At 33.1% G+C, this 16,836-nt stretch overlaps 1 pseudogene; it reads right to left on the bottom strand.

Annotated features, from left to right (window-relative positions):
* Window positions 1–5,791: 5,791 nt before the first annotated feature.
* On the bottom strand, window positions 5,792–6,218 carry LOC120124478 (annotated as a pseudogene).
* Between the last annotated feature and the right edge of the window lie 10,618 nt (window positions 6,219–16,836).

The following is a 16,836-nucleotide window of genomic DNA, read 5'->3' as shown; positions in this document are numbered from 1 at the left end:
CTTTATTTTGTTAAATTTGTTGATCTTTTTTTAATGTATTTCAGTTAATTTTGTTTATTATCATTTAATATCAGTTATTGTAATTTGGTTATCATTTACCATTTAATACTTATTGTAAGTTTGTTGTATTTAAAATTATTTTGAAATACCAAATTGTTATCATTTTGATAAAATTTAATGATTGTGTTAGATAATTTTCTTAAGTTTGTCACTTATTATCTCTTTTATTATAATCACATATAACGCAAACGTCCAATCTCGTATTAAGTTTGCTAGAATTATTGACTCGTTAACGGAATTGTTGTATTAATTTATAAGTTGAGAGGAGAGATGTGAGGAACTTAACGGGGATAAAGGTATTTATAGCCGAAGTCGCTATACAAGGCGCGGTACCTGCACCACACCTTATATAATTATATAAAGGTATGGCGCGGCCCCTATCCCGCGTTATACCCACGTGTATCCCATGTCAACATATAGCTTGGTGCATGGGACACTCCTTACCCCACTGTTAAGGGTGTTAGATCGGGAAATATAGTCTGACCGGTGTTAGATCGATAAATATACCGGTCACCAGTGATTTTTCGGGAAAAACACCCTCAATTGATATCTTTATTTGTTTTAATAATTTGAAAAGGTATATGATATTTTAATAATTTCACATGTGGAATTTAATAACCCTAGTACTCACAATGAATCAAATGTTTTATTATAAATGAAATAAAATCTCAATAATAATATAGGACATTTGGGGGATTTTACCCAAATTATACTCGAACTTTTTTTTAATAAAGATATCTTAAGAGGGTGTTTGGTTTGCAGAAAAGATCATTCCCTTGGTAATGATCTTTTCCGGAATTGTATTCTCGTGTTTGGTTCACAAAAAAAGTTATTATCAGGTAATAACTTATTACCAATAGTAGCATTTTTGGATTAAAATGATGAGAATGTCATTATTTCCAAATTATTAGTTAATGAACAATTCCTACCACTTAGAACATAAATACCCTATAAATAATGATTTTTTTCCATATGGATTTTTCTTAATTCTTGTGTTTTACTTAAAATTATAAATTTAATAATAATAATATACAAATAGTTTAATTTAATAAAATATTAATAAATTTGATTAGTTAAAATTATTTTATATTTTCAATATTTATATCAAGTATTTCATAGTTTTATGAGGTGAAAATATTATTATTGTAAAAATTTAATTATTTAAAATAATATTTTATTTTGAAAAATTACAAAATCTTATACATTAAAAAATAATATATTTGTCAACTCGAGATCATAATATTATTTTTCATATTATATTATATTTTATATAAATAAATATGATACTTATGAAAATTATTTAAAATTATAAGTTTGATATTATATTTATATTAATTATATATTATTTTTTTAAAAACTTGGATAGTGTAATAATTAAAATATTTTTATGAGTTTTCTTTCAAATATTTATAATTTAATATTAAAGTTTTATTTGTTAAAAAATATATGAAAAATGATAATTTAGTAAAATATGCATCAAAGTAATCTTATATTCCTCTAACAAAACATTGTAATCTTACATTCCTGTTAAGCAAACAAAATAATGTAATACAATATTCCCAGAGTAATGTTATATTCTAGTAATCTTATTTTCAAAAGTAATCTTACATTCCGTGAACCAAACATACCCTAAATATTTTTTAATTTCCAGAATGCCATCCATCACAACCGCATACGACGAAGCCGCTTTCTCATGACAAAGTCTTTTATTTAAATATTTTTTAAAAATATTATTCTAATCAATTTTTAATATTTTAATCAAATAATTTTATTTATATTGATTTTAGAATTTTTAATAATTTTTAATAATTTAAAATTATGTCTTTAAATAAGTTCACATAAATAGAGATGAGTTTTTCTTGTACAAGAGATGAGTTGTGTTAACATAATTTTAATGAAGTTTTTATCTATTCAACTGGACTTAAGAATTTAAATTTATTATTAAAGAGCTATTTTAGTCTTTCTCAGATCAATTTGATCGGGAATGTTTAATCACTACATAATTATAAACAATCCAAGAAAAAGAACGACGATAAGGAAAGGACCAAGATTTACGAACTTAATAAGTTATATTAAAAAATTTAAGAGTATGTAGTTATAAAATTTTGGAGTTATAAAATTAGATAATCAATAAAAAATACAAAAATAAAATTAAAATATAAGAGAATTTAAAAAATTCTAAGAGGTACGATCGAATCCTAATGCACCTCGGTCCATCCGTGACGAGGACCACAACACTAAGTTGTTAGCTTTCCTTGATATGTACTCAAATGTCTGTGTATACTTATTACGTATTAATTTTACATAATCAACTAGTTTTAAACACGTTCGCTGCAGGGATTTTCTTTAATTAAATCATATTTCTTTTAATAAATAGATTTGTGTTAAATTAGTAAAATTTGGTGTAAATATGCATCTGATCCTCGTACTTTTGGGATATAGTCATCGTAGTATGAAAAAGACTTGGTCATTAGTACAAAAGATGGCATTGCCTCAAATACCTTTGAATCACTAAAAGATTAAGGCCCAACCCGAGATTGAATAGAGGTGGGATTGAAGCCATATGATTGATTGGATTTGGGCTTCAGCAAAATCTTCACTGTACATATAAACACTTTACATCTTGTGGACAAAGAGCAGCAACATAAATTTCTCATGTAAAAGGTCACGTTCATAAAAAATAAATCTCCTCCACTTGAATCAGATTTGGGATGGGCATGGGTCAGGCCGGGTCGAATTGGATAGGGTTTTCGATCAACTCGATCCGGCTCAAAAAAATAAATCTCCTCCACTTGAATCAAATTCGACCCGTGTTTAGAGTGACTTCACCCGCTCTGAAATTGATTCGAGTTTTTTTAAACAAAATTCGAACCTGACCCGAAATAAATATATTTATAAAAAAGAACAATTTAATTCAATAAAATAAGGATCTAATTGAAAAAAAAATATATAAAGAGGGGATTCTTACAATTATCTCTAAATATATAAGATAAAATTATATTATTTTTAGGGTCGGGTCGGTGGAATATTTTTTACCCTAAACCCAAACCCAATCCGATCCAAACTTCTACACTAAAAAAATGACCTGAACCATATTAAAAAAAAACCCAACTCAATCAGATCAGGTCGAAACCTATCGATTTCGGGTTATGTGCCCATCCCTACCTCAGATTAATTATTACATTTTTAACAATGACAATTGGATTTCATTGATAAAAACAAGTGAATGAATCAAAATTAGTAGAGAGAAAATCGGAGACAACAGTCACCAAAAAGCTCATACAAAAGCAAAAATATCAAATTAAAAATACGAATAAAAATGAAACATTTCATTGATAATGACACTAACATCATAAAAACTCAGTAATCTTCATAAAAAAAATTATCTCTATCGAACAAGACGCTCTACAAAGTGATAAATGAGCGGTATGCTAATCAAATTATCTGGCATATACGTAATTTACTGGTGAAAAGGATGGGCAACCTCGGATTCTATAGAAAAAAGGTGGAGCAAAGCTGATGAGATTAAACAAATGGACCTTTTAACTTTGGGTAATAAACACATCATTGGAATTGAAAATTTAACTTCACACAAGAAGACAGCAATCCACATGCACTGAAGTTTACTACTATTCATTAATTATCTTGAAAATTACTAAAACAAAATCCTCTTTCCAAGGTTCATTAATTCTCTTTCTCCACTTCCATTAACTATTCTCTACAGCATGGAGATTAAAAGGGTATCATGTATGAATGGTAAAGTATATAAATGATTATTCGATTATAGGATGTTACTTTGTTGAGTATCTCAATCATTAAAAGTTATAAAATGATCCACCAACAATAGGGCATTGTTTTATTGAGTCTCCCGACTATTAAAAGTTACAAAATGGTCATTCGACTATTCAAATATTCCAAACTCATCATTTTTTGTTAAAAAATTTGATGTCGTCTTAGTTGGACGTTAATTTGTTTACTAGGATATGATAAAATAATAGTTTAATGATATCTACTGGCACCGTCATTGCTTGCAAGCACTGACTTAGCGGTATAATGTTTCAAGCAGTGACTCGATGACATAATGTAAACAAGAAGTCAATTCATAAATTACAACTCAAACGATTCTGAGATCAAATTTTATCTCTCAATCAATAGGTTAACGTCCAACTCAGACTGTCATAAATTTTTTAACGAAAAAGGACAAGTTTGGAATATATGAATAGTCATATGATCATTTTATAAGTTTTGATAGTCAAGGGACTCATCAAAGCATCGTCCCATAGTCAATGGACTATTTTGTAAATTTTAATAGTTGGAGGACTCAATATAGCAATGTGTTATAGTCGATGGACTATTTGGGTATTTTATCCATATATACAACCTTAGCATGCAATGTGAAAAAGTAGAATTCTCCGAGGGAAAGGGCGCTTCATGATTGAAGTTAAGGAGAAAGACATGCATGAATATTAGATGCAAACTATCCCACATCCATCCACCTTCTTCATCACCTCACTTTGTTCATAAAAGCTTAATCTTGGCTCTTGCAAGTTGCACCCTCAGGCCTCAACACTGATAATTATACCTAAATGTACAAATTTGTAACCCAATAAATGATAAAAACATATGGATTGAGCTCAGACAGGCAGACACACAATCTGACACCATCATCTTCATCTAATATTACATATTTTGCTTTCTTTTTCTCACTCCCCCAACTAGTTCAGAATAATGGGTTAATTACTTAACTCCCCCCTTGACCTTCAAACCTTATACTTGAATGTTTTCTTTTTCTTTTTCTTTTTTTCACACTTGTAGCCATAAAATTCCAAGGGAAGTCTGGCCAGTTTCTAGCAAATAAGAAATGGGTAAAACTCAAAAATTCAAAAGATTTCAAGGGTCATCACTCCTAAAGTAGAATACGTGGGGAAACACCCTTTGTGCAACTCTTTTCTCTATTTATTTAGATCACAATCAAAGGGATTTGGGGCGGTGGGTGACCCTCAAATTTCACCAATTTAGCCATTAATCAAGTCTCTAATCTATTTAGTTTTCCCCACAAGAGTTCCCATGTAATTGTGTGTTTGAGGTGTCCAACAAAAAGCATAGGAAAACAATCAACAATCGGTTAGTCCAATGAGATAAGACAGTATTAGATTCCTTAAACAAGATCAGAAGTTTAAACTTTAGCCATTACGAGTGAAGTAAACTGAACTGGGAGGATCACGATCCTTATATAAGATCTTTATAATATTCGATCTAAATTAATAGATTAATAAAGCAAATACAAATAATTATGAAAGAAACATAGAAAAACAAAGAATATTTTCATCTCAAATCAAAGTAATATTAACTACAAACTTATTATTACCTTGAAATGCCCTATAATATGTCACACAAATGAAATCAACCATATAATAAGACAACTGGTTTAGCAGAACAAGAGATACCAAGGATTTACACAATGGAGGAAGAAGAATGTTTTCTATCACTTTCTAAACTTGAACAAACAAAAATCACACTTAAAAACCTTCAAATTACACCCACATATTACAATATTGCACTCTTTCAAAAGTCAGCAATACCCTACAAATGTCGTGATTAGCATACCCTACGAATTTGAAAACCCAACAAAATTTGTCCCCCGAAGCAATCAAAATAGCCACCAACTTTTTTATTCTTCTCCCTCTTCCTAAATCACTCATAAAAATTCTTAAAACTATACTCCATGAAATCAAACTTCAAAGTAAATCAAATAGAAGAAACACCTAACCATAAAACTATTGATCATACTGAGATATCCCTATGTGCAAAGAAGAAGAACAGCTCTAAATCCGGTGGAGCAAAGAAAGCAATAGGTGTTCTTTTCAATGCGCAATTGGAGAGAACCCTTTGTTTCTTCGGTGCCGGAGGGCATGTATCGATCTCCGGTATCCAGAACCGTCTAGCTTTCGGGGTCGAGCACGGACTAGTAGTTCTAGTAGAGATACCACCGACTCGTTCGATATCGAATCCCTCGATCTTGGAAGATTATCTGAACTTATGGTGGAAGAAGATGCCTTTTGAATAGTGCTTGGCTCTGCAAGCTTCCTTTTGTAACGAGTTCTTAGTGGCTTGGTCGCTTTGCCTCTTCTGCTGGTGGGTGCCATTGGAAGAGAATTAAGAAACTTGAAGTACTAAAACTGGCAGAAAGAGAGAATATGTTGAAAAACTTTAACAAGTACTTCTTAAACAGTTAAACCTAGTGAATACTTTAACTAAATTTGACTGAAAAGTGGTAAGGAGAAAAGCTAAGTAAATATTGTCGTAACCGGTTTTCGTCCGGGCACGAAATATTAAATTTGGCGGGGAAATTGATGTGAATAAATGGTTTTGAAAATAATTTGGGAGTCGCCATCGGCCTTTTGAGTCAGGTAGGTCGAATACCTAAAAAATATCTTTTAAAAGAGTTTTTAAGAAAACATCAATTAAAAGATAAACTGATCTGCGTTTTATAACCAAAAATTCGTTCTTTTTTTTAAAAAGGGATTCGTGGTCGGTTACGTTTAGGGAAGGATTAGCACCCCTACAACGCCCAAAATTGGTACTTTTTAATTATAAATTGTCTCTATTATTAAAATTTAAAAATTCAAAAATATATTTAATTTTTAATCTTATTATTTCAAAAATATATTTATTTATTTAAAAATATCAGAAAAGAACTTCTAGGTGCCTTAAGACAGCTCTTTTCTTTGATATTGATAAATATTAATTTAAATAATATTGTTTAATTTTTAATTTTAAAATATCAGAATAGGACATCCAGTTGTATTAAGACTGTCATTTTCTTCGATATTAAAAATAAATATTTAAAAGTTACTATTTATTATATATATTTATGAATATATATAAAAATATTTAACAATATAATAAAAGAAAAATTCTATTAAAACTATATATTTAAAAACAATAAATTAAAACATATAAAATAAATGACTAAATTACAGTAAAAATAAAATAAAAAATCTAATTCATAATTAATCAAAACTATAGGGATTAAATATGTTATTTTTTTATTTTATTTATTTAGTGACTAAAATAAAATTATCTAAAATTCATATATTAGAATAAAATAAATTAAAAATATGAACTAGGGATTAAAATATTATTTATTAAAATTAAGGGATTAAATCTGTAATTTATCCTAAATATATTATTTTAATATAAAGGACTAAAATAAAAGAAATTAAAATTCGAAAACCGAATTAAAAATATTATAAATTCAATTTAGTGACTAAAATGTAAAGTTTACAAGTTCAGAGGACTGCGGACGGGGTTTAACTATTTTATAATTACGCGCATAGTCCTTCCCGAAACGACGTCGTTCGGGAAGGACTATATATGGTCCCAAACCGGCTGGCCCGAAGGGCCAGCTTTCATTTCTCATTTCCCTCTCTCTCTCTCTCTAAACTGAGAGAGTTTAAAAACTCTCTCGCCTCTCTCTAGCTTCCCTCACCGGAGGGAAGCCGGTCACCGGTCGGCCACCGTGTGCCGCCGTGATTATCACCGCCGGCCACCGCATCCGGTGGCCGGAAATTTTTTTTTATATTAATAGATAGATCGGACCGTCCTAAGGACGGTTCCGGTATTGTTTCCTCCTAAAAAGCTCCCAATCGGAGCAAATCTACAAAAGTACCTTCGGTGTTTCGAAGGTTCCGGTGAGATCCGGTGACGGTTGGGGCTCTCCGATGACAGGGTAAGCTTTTTCCTCTCTTCTCTTTTTTTTTTCTTTGCTGTGTTGATGTTGACTGAGATCGTTGGTTTAGTTGTTGTTTTTTTTTTTTCTTTCTCTGTTTTTTTTTTCTTTCTCTCCGTTTCTGTTTCTGTCTCTGTCTCTCCCTTTTTTTTTCTTGCAGATGGGGTGGTGGCTTTTATAGCCACCACCGTTGTAGCCGTCGGACCGGTCCGAAGAAGGGCTCTCGGTGAGTCACCGGACTACCAGTGGTGACTCACCGGGTAGCCATGGCGTGGACGGCTGGTATTCTATCTTCTGGAGTCTTCGGTTGGGACGTGGCAACGGCGGAGGCGGCGAGAAAACTGTCGGCAGCCGCGTGGAAGCTGGGGCGGCGCCGCGTGGCCCTAGGGTATCAAACCCTAGGGTTTCCCTCTGGAACCATATGGACCGTTGGATCTTGCCAGATCCAACGGCTGTGAGCTGAGGCTGCTGGTTAAATTAGGGTTAGGAAACCCTAACTGGAAACCCAAATATTTAGGGTTTTTGGTTGGATTTGGACCGGTTCTGGTTGGTTTGTAACTGGGCCGGTCCAGTTGTAATTGGTATGTAATTTATATATGTATTTAATATATTTAATAATAATAGTAATAATGATAATAATAATAATAATAATAATAATAATAATAATAATAATATTAATAATAATAATATGGATAAAAAAAATTAGTATCTTCAGCTGCCCCTCTTTGCTCATTCTTGTGTTAACAAGAATAGGGCAAAGATGAAAAGATAATAAATTTTTTTTATCCATTTGACTTTACTTTGATCATAATGGAGATATTGAATAAATTCTTCTCTCTCTCCAAATAAGTTCTTCTTATTATGAACTTTCTGCTGGGGATAATGATGACCTCCTTTCTGTGATAGAGTCATTCAAAAGGTTGAATAAGCTCTTGATGAGTTCTTCTCATTATGAACTTTCTCTAGGAAGGCTGATGTTAATCTATCTCCCTCTGTGATAGAATTATGCCAAAAGTTGAACAAGTTCTTCTTATTATGAACTTCTTCTTTCTTCTTCAGATGAGTTCTTCTCATTATGAACTTCTCCGGAAAAGATAATCCATCAATTGATGGATTCAGGTAAAAGGTTGAACAAATTCTTCTCATTATGAACTTCTTCTTCCTTCTTCAGATGAGTTCTTCTCATTATGAACTTTCTCTGGAAAAGCTGATCCATTAAATAATGGATTCATATAAAAGGTTGAACAAATTCTTCTCATTATGAACTTCTTCTTCCTTCTTCAGATGAGTTCTTCTCATTATGAACTCGAACTGGAAAAGATGATCCACCAAATGATGGATTCAGGTAAAAGGTTGAACAAATTCTTCTCATTATGAACTTCTTCTTCCTTCTTCAGATGAGTTCTTCTCATTATGAACTCGAACTGGAAAATATGATCCACCAAATGATGAATTCAGGTAAAAGGTTGAACAAATTCTTCTCGTTATGAACTTCTTCTTCCTTCTTCAGATGGGTTCTTCTCATTATGAACCTTCTCTGGAAAAGATAATCCATCAATTTGATGAATTCAGAAAAAAGGTTGAACAAATTCTTCTCATCATGAACTTCTTCTTCCTTCTTCAGATGGGTTCTTCTCATTATGAACCTTCTCTGGAAAAGATAATCCATCAATTTGATGAATTCAGAAAAAAGGTTGAACAAATTCTTCTCAATATGAACTTCTTCTTCCTTCTTCAGATGGGTTCTTCTCATTATGAACCTTCTCTGGAAAAGATGATCTTTCAAATGATAAATTTGAATCTTTGCTAAAATCTTTGAAATTCCTGTTAGAAATTCAACAAGAATAAAAATGAATGAAAATGCATCTATTTTTGCAAATGCCTAAATATGATGCATGAATATTAAGTTGTTTGATTTCAGACTGGTGAATTGAGTATTTCTTCAATTGTAAAAAAACCCAATATATCTGTCTTCTTCAAATCAAAGAATCTATCACCTTTGACAAATGTAGATGTAGATATAATGTCACAAAACCTCTTGAGAATAAAACTCAATAGTATAAACTCTTGAAAAGCTTGCATTCTGGCAACATGTTGATTCTGATAACAACTCATCTGATTATGAAGTGACCTTTCAAGATGATTTCACAGATATCGATAGTTCTTTTAATACAGAGAAATCTTGAATTCTGAGGAGAATAAACTGTTATACTTGACAAAAATGGGATTCTCATGGGCTGAAACTTCAATAGCCCTGAAGAAATGTGGTCCAGATTCATCAATTGCAGAATTGGCAAATTTTATATGTGCTTCTCAAATGACTAAGGCTGCTGATGCACTTCTTCTGGTAAAAAATAGGAAGTCATTATGCAATGATCCCAATTACAAGCAAAGGCGAAACTTGGGCTATGTTTTTTGAAAAGGAAGAAGCAGAGGAAGCTTGAAAAGAAGCTTCTTAATGAAGATAATCATGCAGTTCATCTTTTAATTCCAATGATTGGTTCTGGGGTTCTTACTGAATCAGATCAGATAACTCAAAGAACACTTCCAGAAGATGCTATTGGCACATTCATCTTCCAAATTCAATGATTGTTCTGTCAAATCAGATCAGATAACTCAAAGAACACTTCCAGAAGATGCTATGGAGCACATTCATCTTCCAAATTCAATGATTGGTTTTGTCAAACCAGATCAGATAACTCAAAGAACACTTCCAGAAGATGCTATTGAGCACATTCATCTTCTAAATTCAATGCTTGATTCTGTCTAATCAGATCAGATAACTCAAAGAACACTTCCAGAAGATGCTATTGAGCACATTCATCTTCTAAATTCAATGCTTGGTTTTGTCAAACCAGATCAGATAACTCAAAGAACACTTCCAGAAGATGCTATTGAGCACATTCATCTTCTAAATTCAATGCTTGATTCTGTCTAATCAGATCAGATAACTTAAAGAACACTTCCAGAAGATGCTATTGAGCACATTCATCTTCTAAATTCAATGATTGGTTCTGTCTAACCAGATCAGATAACTCAAAGAACACTTCCAGAAGATGCTATTGAGCACATTCATCTTCTGAATTCAATGCTTGGTTCTGTCCAACCAGATCAGATAACTCAAAGAACACTTCCAGAAGATGCTATTGAGCACATATAAAAGGTTGAATTGTTTATAAACATGTACAGGAAGTGCCAAATTGACAGAAAGGATCTGTAAGGCTTTTGAAGCTTATGACAATGAGACACCTTCGAGTGTCCAGAAGTATGTTCTTGATGAGTGCTGAAAATGGAATCTAGTATGGGTTGGAAGGAATAAAGTTACTCCACTTGAACCTGATGAGGTGGAAATGCTTCTAGGTTTCCTTAAAGACCATACACAAGGATATGTATAGAAACATATTTCCCAGTGATATCAATGTCTTGTTTCCTTTTGTTGGAATTAGTGCTGCAAAGATCACCTTCTATTGTCTTGGTATATTTTTGAAAACAGATGTGCAAGAACTGAATGGTGATCGGTTGGAGCAATTGATGAGTAGATTTGTCAAATTCAGCCTTGTTGTCGGTAGCATCCCGTGTAACAATCTTAATGTTCATGGCTTTAAGATGGTGATGATTGGCTTACTTTGTATTCCATGTATTTAAAAGTATTAATCATAAAGTGATATTCAGAAATCTTTAAATTATTTCAAAATTATGTTAATTCAATAAAAGAATAAATTGAATTTCCAAAAATAAATTGAATCTCAAATAAATTGAACTTGAAATAGATAGAATTGTATTCAAAGTTGTGGCAAGCATAAGAATGATAAAAATTCAAATGTCTCAACAAATTATAAGCATAAGTATTTCTAAATTAATCACATTGACACAATTTAGAGTAATGATGTAAGCTTTTGTCTGGAAGATCTCAAACGTTGTCAAAATGCTTGTAGATGTGAAGTTTCTTCCAAACTGTCAAAATCTTAAGAGAATTCAATTGCCGGATGCCTAATATCAACCTGCATTTGAGCCGCCTTTTCAGGTTTTCAACTCAAATCCTCCCTTTGGTTACAAGATGCCCTTTGCGGGTTTTCACCTTGATCCTCCTTTTTCTTTTTCTTTTCTCTTTTTTTTTTTTTTTTTTTTTTTCTTTTTCTTTTCTCTTTTTTTCTTTTTCTTTTTCTTTTTTTTTCTTCAAGCATAATATTTCTTGACAGAATCTGAGTTTATTGGATTTTTCAGAATTTTTCCATCCATTTCTGCCAAGATCAACGCTCCTCCGGAAAAGGCCTTTTTCACAACGTATGGCCCTTCCCAATTAGGCATCCATTTCCCACGGAAATCTTTATGTATAGGCAAGATCTTTTTTAGTACTAGATCACCCTCTTGGAATTCTCTTGGATGTACTTTTTTGTCATGAGACTTCATCATCCGTTTTTGATACATCTGTCCATGGCAAATAGCTTTCAATCTTTTCTCCTCAATAAGGTTCAATTGATCAACTCTATCTTGGATCCATTCAGATTCATCCAATTTTGTTTCTCTCAATATTCGAAGCGATGGAATCTCAACTTCAATTGGTAAGACTGCTTCCATCCCGTAGACTAAAGAAAACGGTGTTGCCCCAGTAGATGTTCGAACAGTAGTTCGGTATGCATATAGAGCAAAATGTAACTTCTCGTGCCAATCTTTGTAAGTTTCAGTAGTCTTTGTAATGATTCTCTTGATGTTCTTATTTGCTGCTTCAACTGCCCCATTCATCTTTGGACGATATGCCACTGAATTTGAATGTTTGATCTTAAACTGTGCACAAAGTTCAGTCATCATTTTGTTGTTCAGGTTCAGAGCATTATCTGTAATGATCCTTTCTGGTAGACCATACCGGCAAATTATCTATTTCTTTATGAATTTGCAGACTGTGGACTTCTTAATATTAGTGTATGAAGCAGCTTCAACCCATTTGGTAAAATAATCAATTGCCACAAGGATGAAGCAATGTCCATTCGATGCTTTTGGTGTGATTGCCCCAATGACATCTATTCCCCACATAGAAAATGGCCAGGGTGCTGTCATTACATGTAAAGGAGATGGGGGTACATGAATCTTGTCTGCATATATCTGGCATTTATGACATTTCCTTGCATGATCAATGCAATCTGTGTACATGGTAGCCCAATAGTATCCATATCTCATTATCTTTCTGGCCATGGAAAGACCATTTGCATGTGTTCCACATATTCCACTGTGTACTTCTTCAATGACATTTCGAGCTTCGCTGGTATTTAAACATCTCAATAGCATTTGATCATTGCTTCTTCTATACATAATCTTGCCATCAAGAAAATATCCAGCAACCATTCTTCTCAAGGTTCTTTTATCAATTTCCGATGCATTTGGTGGATAACTTTGATTTTTGATATATTGCAAGATATCATGATACCATGGTTTACCATCTACCTCTTCTTCCACACTATAACAATGTGCAGGAATTTCATATACTTGCATTTTGATTGGCATCATATCAACTTTCTTAGTTGCCTGAAACATAGCAGCTAATGTAGCCAAAGCATCTGCCATTTGATTTTCTTCCCGAGGGAGATAATTGAAGGTAATTTTCTCAAATTCTTTCACTAATTCGAGTGTAAAATTTCGGTATTCCAACAATTTGGGGTCTTTTGTTTCCCATTCTCCTCGCAATTGATACACCACTAAAGATGAATCTCCATATATCTTGAGAAATTTGATTTTTCTTTCTATAGCTGCTTTCAATCCCATGACACAAGCTTCATATTCTGCCATGTTATTGGTGCAAAAGAACTCCAGTCTACTTGTAAAGGGATAATAAACATTTTCTGGAGAAATCAACACTGCCCCAATTCCTCGTCCCAAAGCATTAGATGCTCCGTCGAAATAAAGCTTCCAAGTTGCAAATTCATCATTTGTTCTGACTTCTTCATTCATGGATATGCACAACAAATCTTCATCGGGAAAATTGAAGTTCAAAGGCTGATAATCATTTGATACACGACTGGCCAGAAAATCAGCTATGACACTTCCTTTTATCGCTTTTTGGTTGACATATACAATATCAAACTCAGATAATAACATTTGCCATCTAGCCATTCTGCCTGTCAAAGCTGGTGATTCCATTAAGAATTTCAACGGATCAAGTTTTGATATCAACCAAGTAGTATGGTATAACATATATTGTCTGAGTCTTCGAGTAGTCCATACCAAAGCACAACATAATTTTTGTATTGGTGGATATCGAATTTCACAATCAGTAAATTTCTTGCTCAGATAATAAATAACTTTTTCTTTTCTTCCAGATTCATCATGCTGTCCTAGTACACATCCCATCGAATTTTCGAAGACCGTCAAGTAGAGAATTAATGGTCTATCAGGCATTGGTGATACTAAAATTGGGGCATTAGATAAATATTTCTTAATAATATCCAAAGCTTCTTGACATTCTTCATTCCAGACTTCAGGATTGTTCTTTCGAAGTAATTTGAATACTGGATCACATTTGTCAGTTAATTGAGAAATGAACCGAGATATATAATTTAATCTTCCCAAAAATCCTCGAACTTCTTTTTTTGTATTGGGTGGTGGAAGATCTTGAATTGCTTTGACTTTATCTGGATCAATCTCGATTCCTTTTTTGCTGACTACAAATCCCAAAAGCTTCCCGGAAGTTACCCCAAAAGTGCATTTTGCGGGGTTGAGCTTTAATTGATATCTCCTCAATCTCTGGAAAAGCTTTCTCAGATTTTGAATATGTTCTTCTTCAGTTCGGGATTTGGCAATCATGTCATCTACATATACTTCAATCTCTTTGTGCATCATGTCATGAAACAAAGTTACCATGGCTCTTTGATACGTTGCCCCTGCATTTTTCAATCCAAATGGCATCACTTTATAACAGAATGTACCCCACATTGTTATAAATGTCGTCTTTTCCATGTCTTCAGGATTCATTTTTATCTGATTATATCCTGAAAAGCCATCCATAAATGAAAACCATGCATGCCCTGCAGTATTGTCCACCAATGTGTCTATGTGGGGTAATGGAAAGCTATCTTTTGGACTAGCTTTGTTGAGATCTCTGTAATCCACACACATTCGAACTTTCCCATTCTTCTTTGGTACGGGAACAATGTTAGCTACCCATTCTGGGTATTTAGATACCTGTAGGAAACCTGCATTGATTTGTTTCATCACTTCTTCTTTGATTTGCAACAACATTTCTGGCCTCATTCGTCTGAGCTTTTGTTGGACCGGTTTATATTCTGGATTGATTGGAAGCTTGTGTATCACTATATCTGTGCTCAAACCAGGCATATCTTGATAAGACCAGGCAAAGATATCTTTGAACTCTTGAAGGAGATTTATCAATTCTTGTTTTATCTGGATTGTCAGAGTAGTACCAATTTTCATCTCTTTTATTTCTTCATCTGTTCCCAAATTCACAGTCTCAACCTCTTCTTTGTGGGGTAGAATTTGTTTGTCTTCTTTTTCTACCAATCTTAATAGTTCAGTAGGAACATCACATTCCAGTTCATCCTCACACCCATTGATTTCTTCCAGACATATAGGATGCTCTAAATTTATCACTGGATTAAATTTAGGAATAAACATGCTATTAACACGGTGACACCTGCAAATTTAAGTCGGACATATTTCCGAAAGAATATAGTAAATTTATGAAATGTAAAAATGTAATAAAATGTAAAGAATGATTGCCATCTGAAAATTTTAAAGAAAATTTCTTATATTTAACATAATTTCTTTTACAAGATAACAAAAAGTTTTTCATATTTTTGAGCTAAACATAAAGATTAGTTCTGAATATTACTCTGTATTAATATTAAAAACTATAGGAAGATCTTCAGTGGTCCAATTGGTGAGTGTTTCTCCAGGAAGACATGGTCGAATCCTATCCAAGTATTTGCCAGTCTTGTTGTCATTTATGATCATGTTGACAAATAATCCATTCATAGCTTCTTCAACTATGTCTTGATCTTTCGTCAACTTTTCTTCTTTAAAGGCTTCAACAAGCTGCTGTTCCACATTAATTGTTCCCCCTGATCTGAATGTGGTCTTCAACTGTGGGAAAGACATGTGTTTCCAAAGGATTTCTCCCCCTTTCAATTTTGCCTTTATGTCTTCACATCTTCTTTTCATCTCTTTGTTCTTTTGCTGAAGATTGGGCTTAAACCCCAGCCCAAAACGGTCTTTTTTCATCTTTATACTGATAGGAACTGAAATCCCTTGAAGATTCTTTCCTAGACCTCTCCCAGCTTTAGCTCCGATGCCTAAAGTTTGTTGTACCGTCATCTTGGTGCAATCAGACAATCTGGGATATGGAATTTTGCTTCCTTCTGCAATAAAGGTTGCATTTACAAATTCAAGAGCTCGAAAAGAGCATTCAAGAGCCTCATCATTGGTGTCGATATATGGAACATCGCTTGTTACAGACGCAATGATTTCTTCTTCAGCACTGACGCATATTAGTTGTCCATCAACAACAAATTTCAATTTCTGATGTAATGAAGAAGGAACGGCTCCTGCTGAATGAATCCATGGCCTCCCTAATAGACAATTATATGTGGGGTGGATGTCCATCACCACAAAGTCAATATTGTACACGACTGGGCCGATTAGCAACGGTATTTCCATTTTCCCAAGCACTTCTTTTTGAGTACCATCAAATGCTCGTACCACATTCTGATAACTCTTCATGTGTGATTGATCCAGAGGCATTCTTTGAAGTGTAACTAGAGGCATCAAATTGAGAGCAGATCCATTGTCAATCAATACTCCTGGCAACACATGACCATGACAATGTGTCGTGATGTTCAAAGCTTTTACTGACCCCATTCCGCCTTCTGGTATTTCATCATCTGTGAACGTTATGTAATTGTCAGCGGCTATATGTCCCACAATTCTATCAAGTTTATTGAGGGATATATCTTCGGGGATAAATGTTTGTTTGAGGATTTTCATCAAAGCATTTCTATGTGCTTCTGAATTCATCAAGAGATCAAGAATAGAAATTC

This window comes from Hibiscus syriacus, unplaced genomic scaffold (assembly GCF_006381635.1).
Source record: "Hibiscus syriacus cultivar Baekdansim isolate YM2019G1 unplaced genomic scaffold, ASM638163v2 tig00110418_pilon, whole genome shotgun sequence".
In the NCBI taxonomy this organism is placed as follows: domain Eukaryota; kingdom Viridiplantae; phylum Streptophyta; class Magnoliopsida; order Malvales; family Malvaceae; genus Hibiscus; species Hibiscus syriacus.
This window is presented reverse-complemented; position numbering and strand designations above follow the sequence as displayed.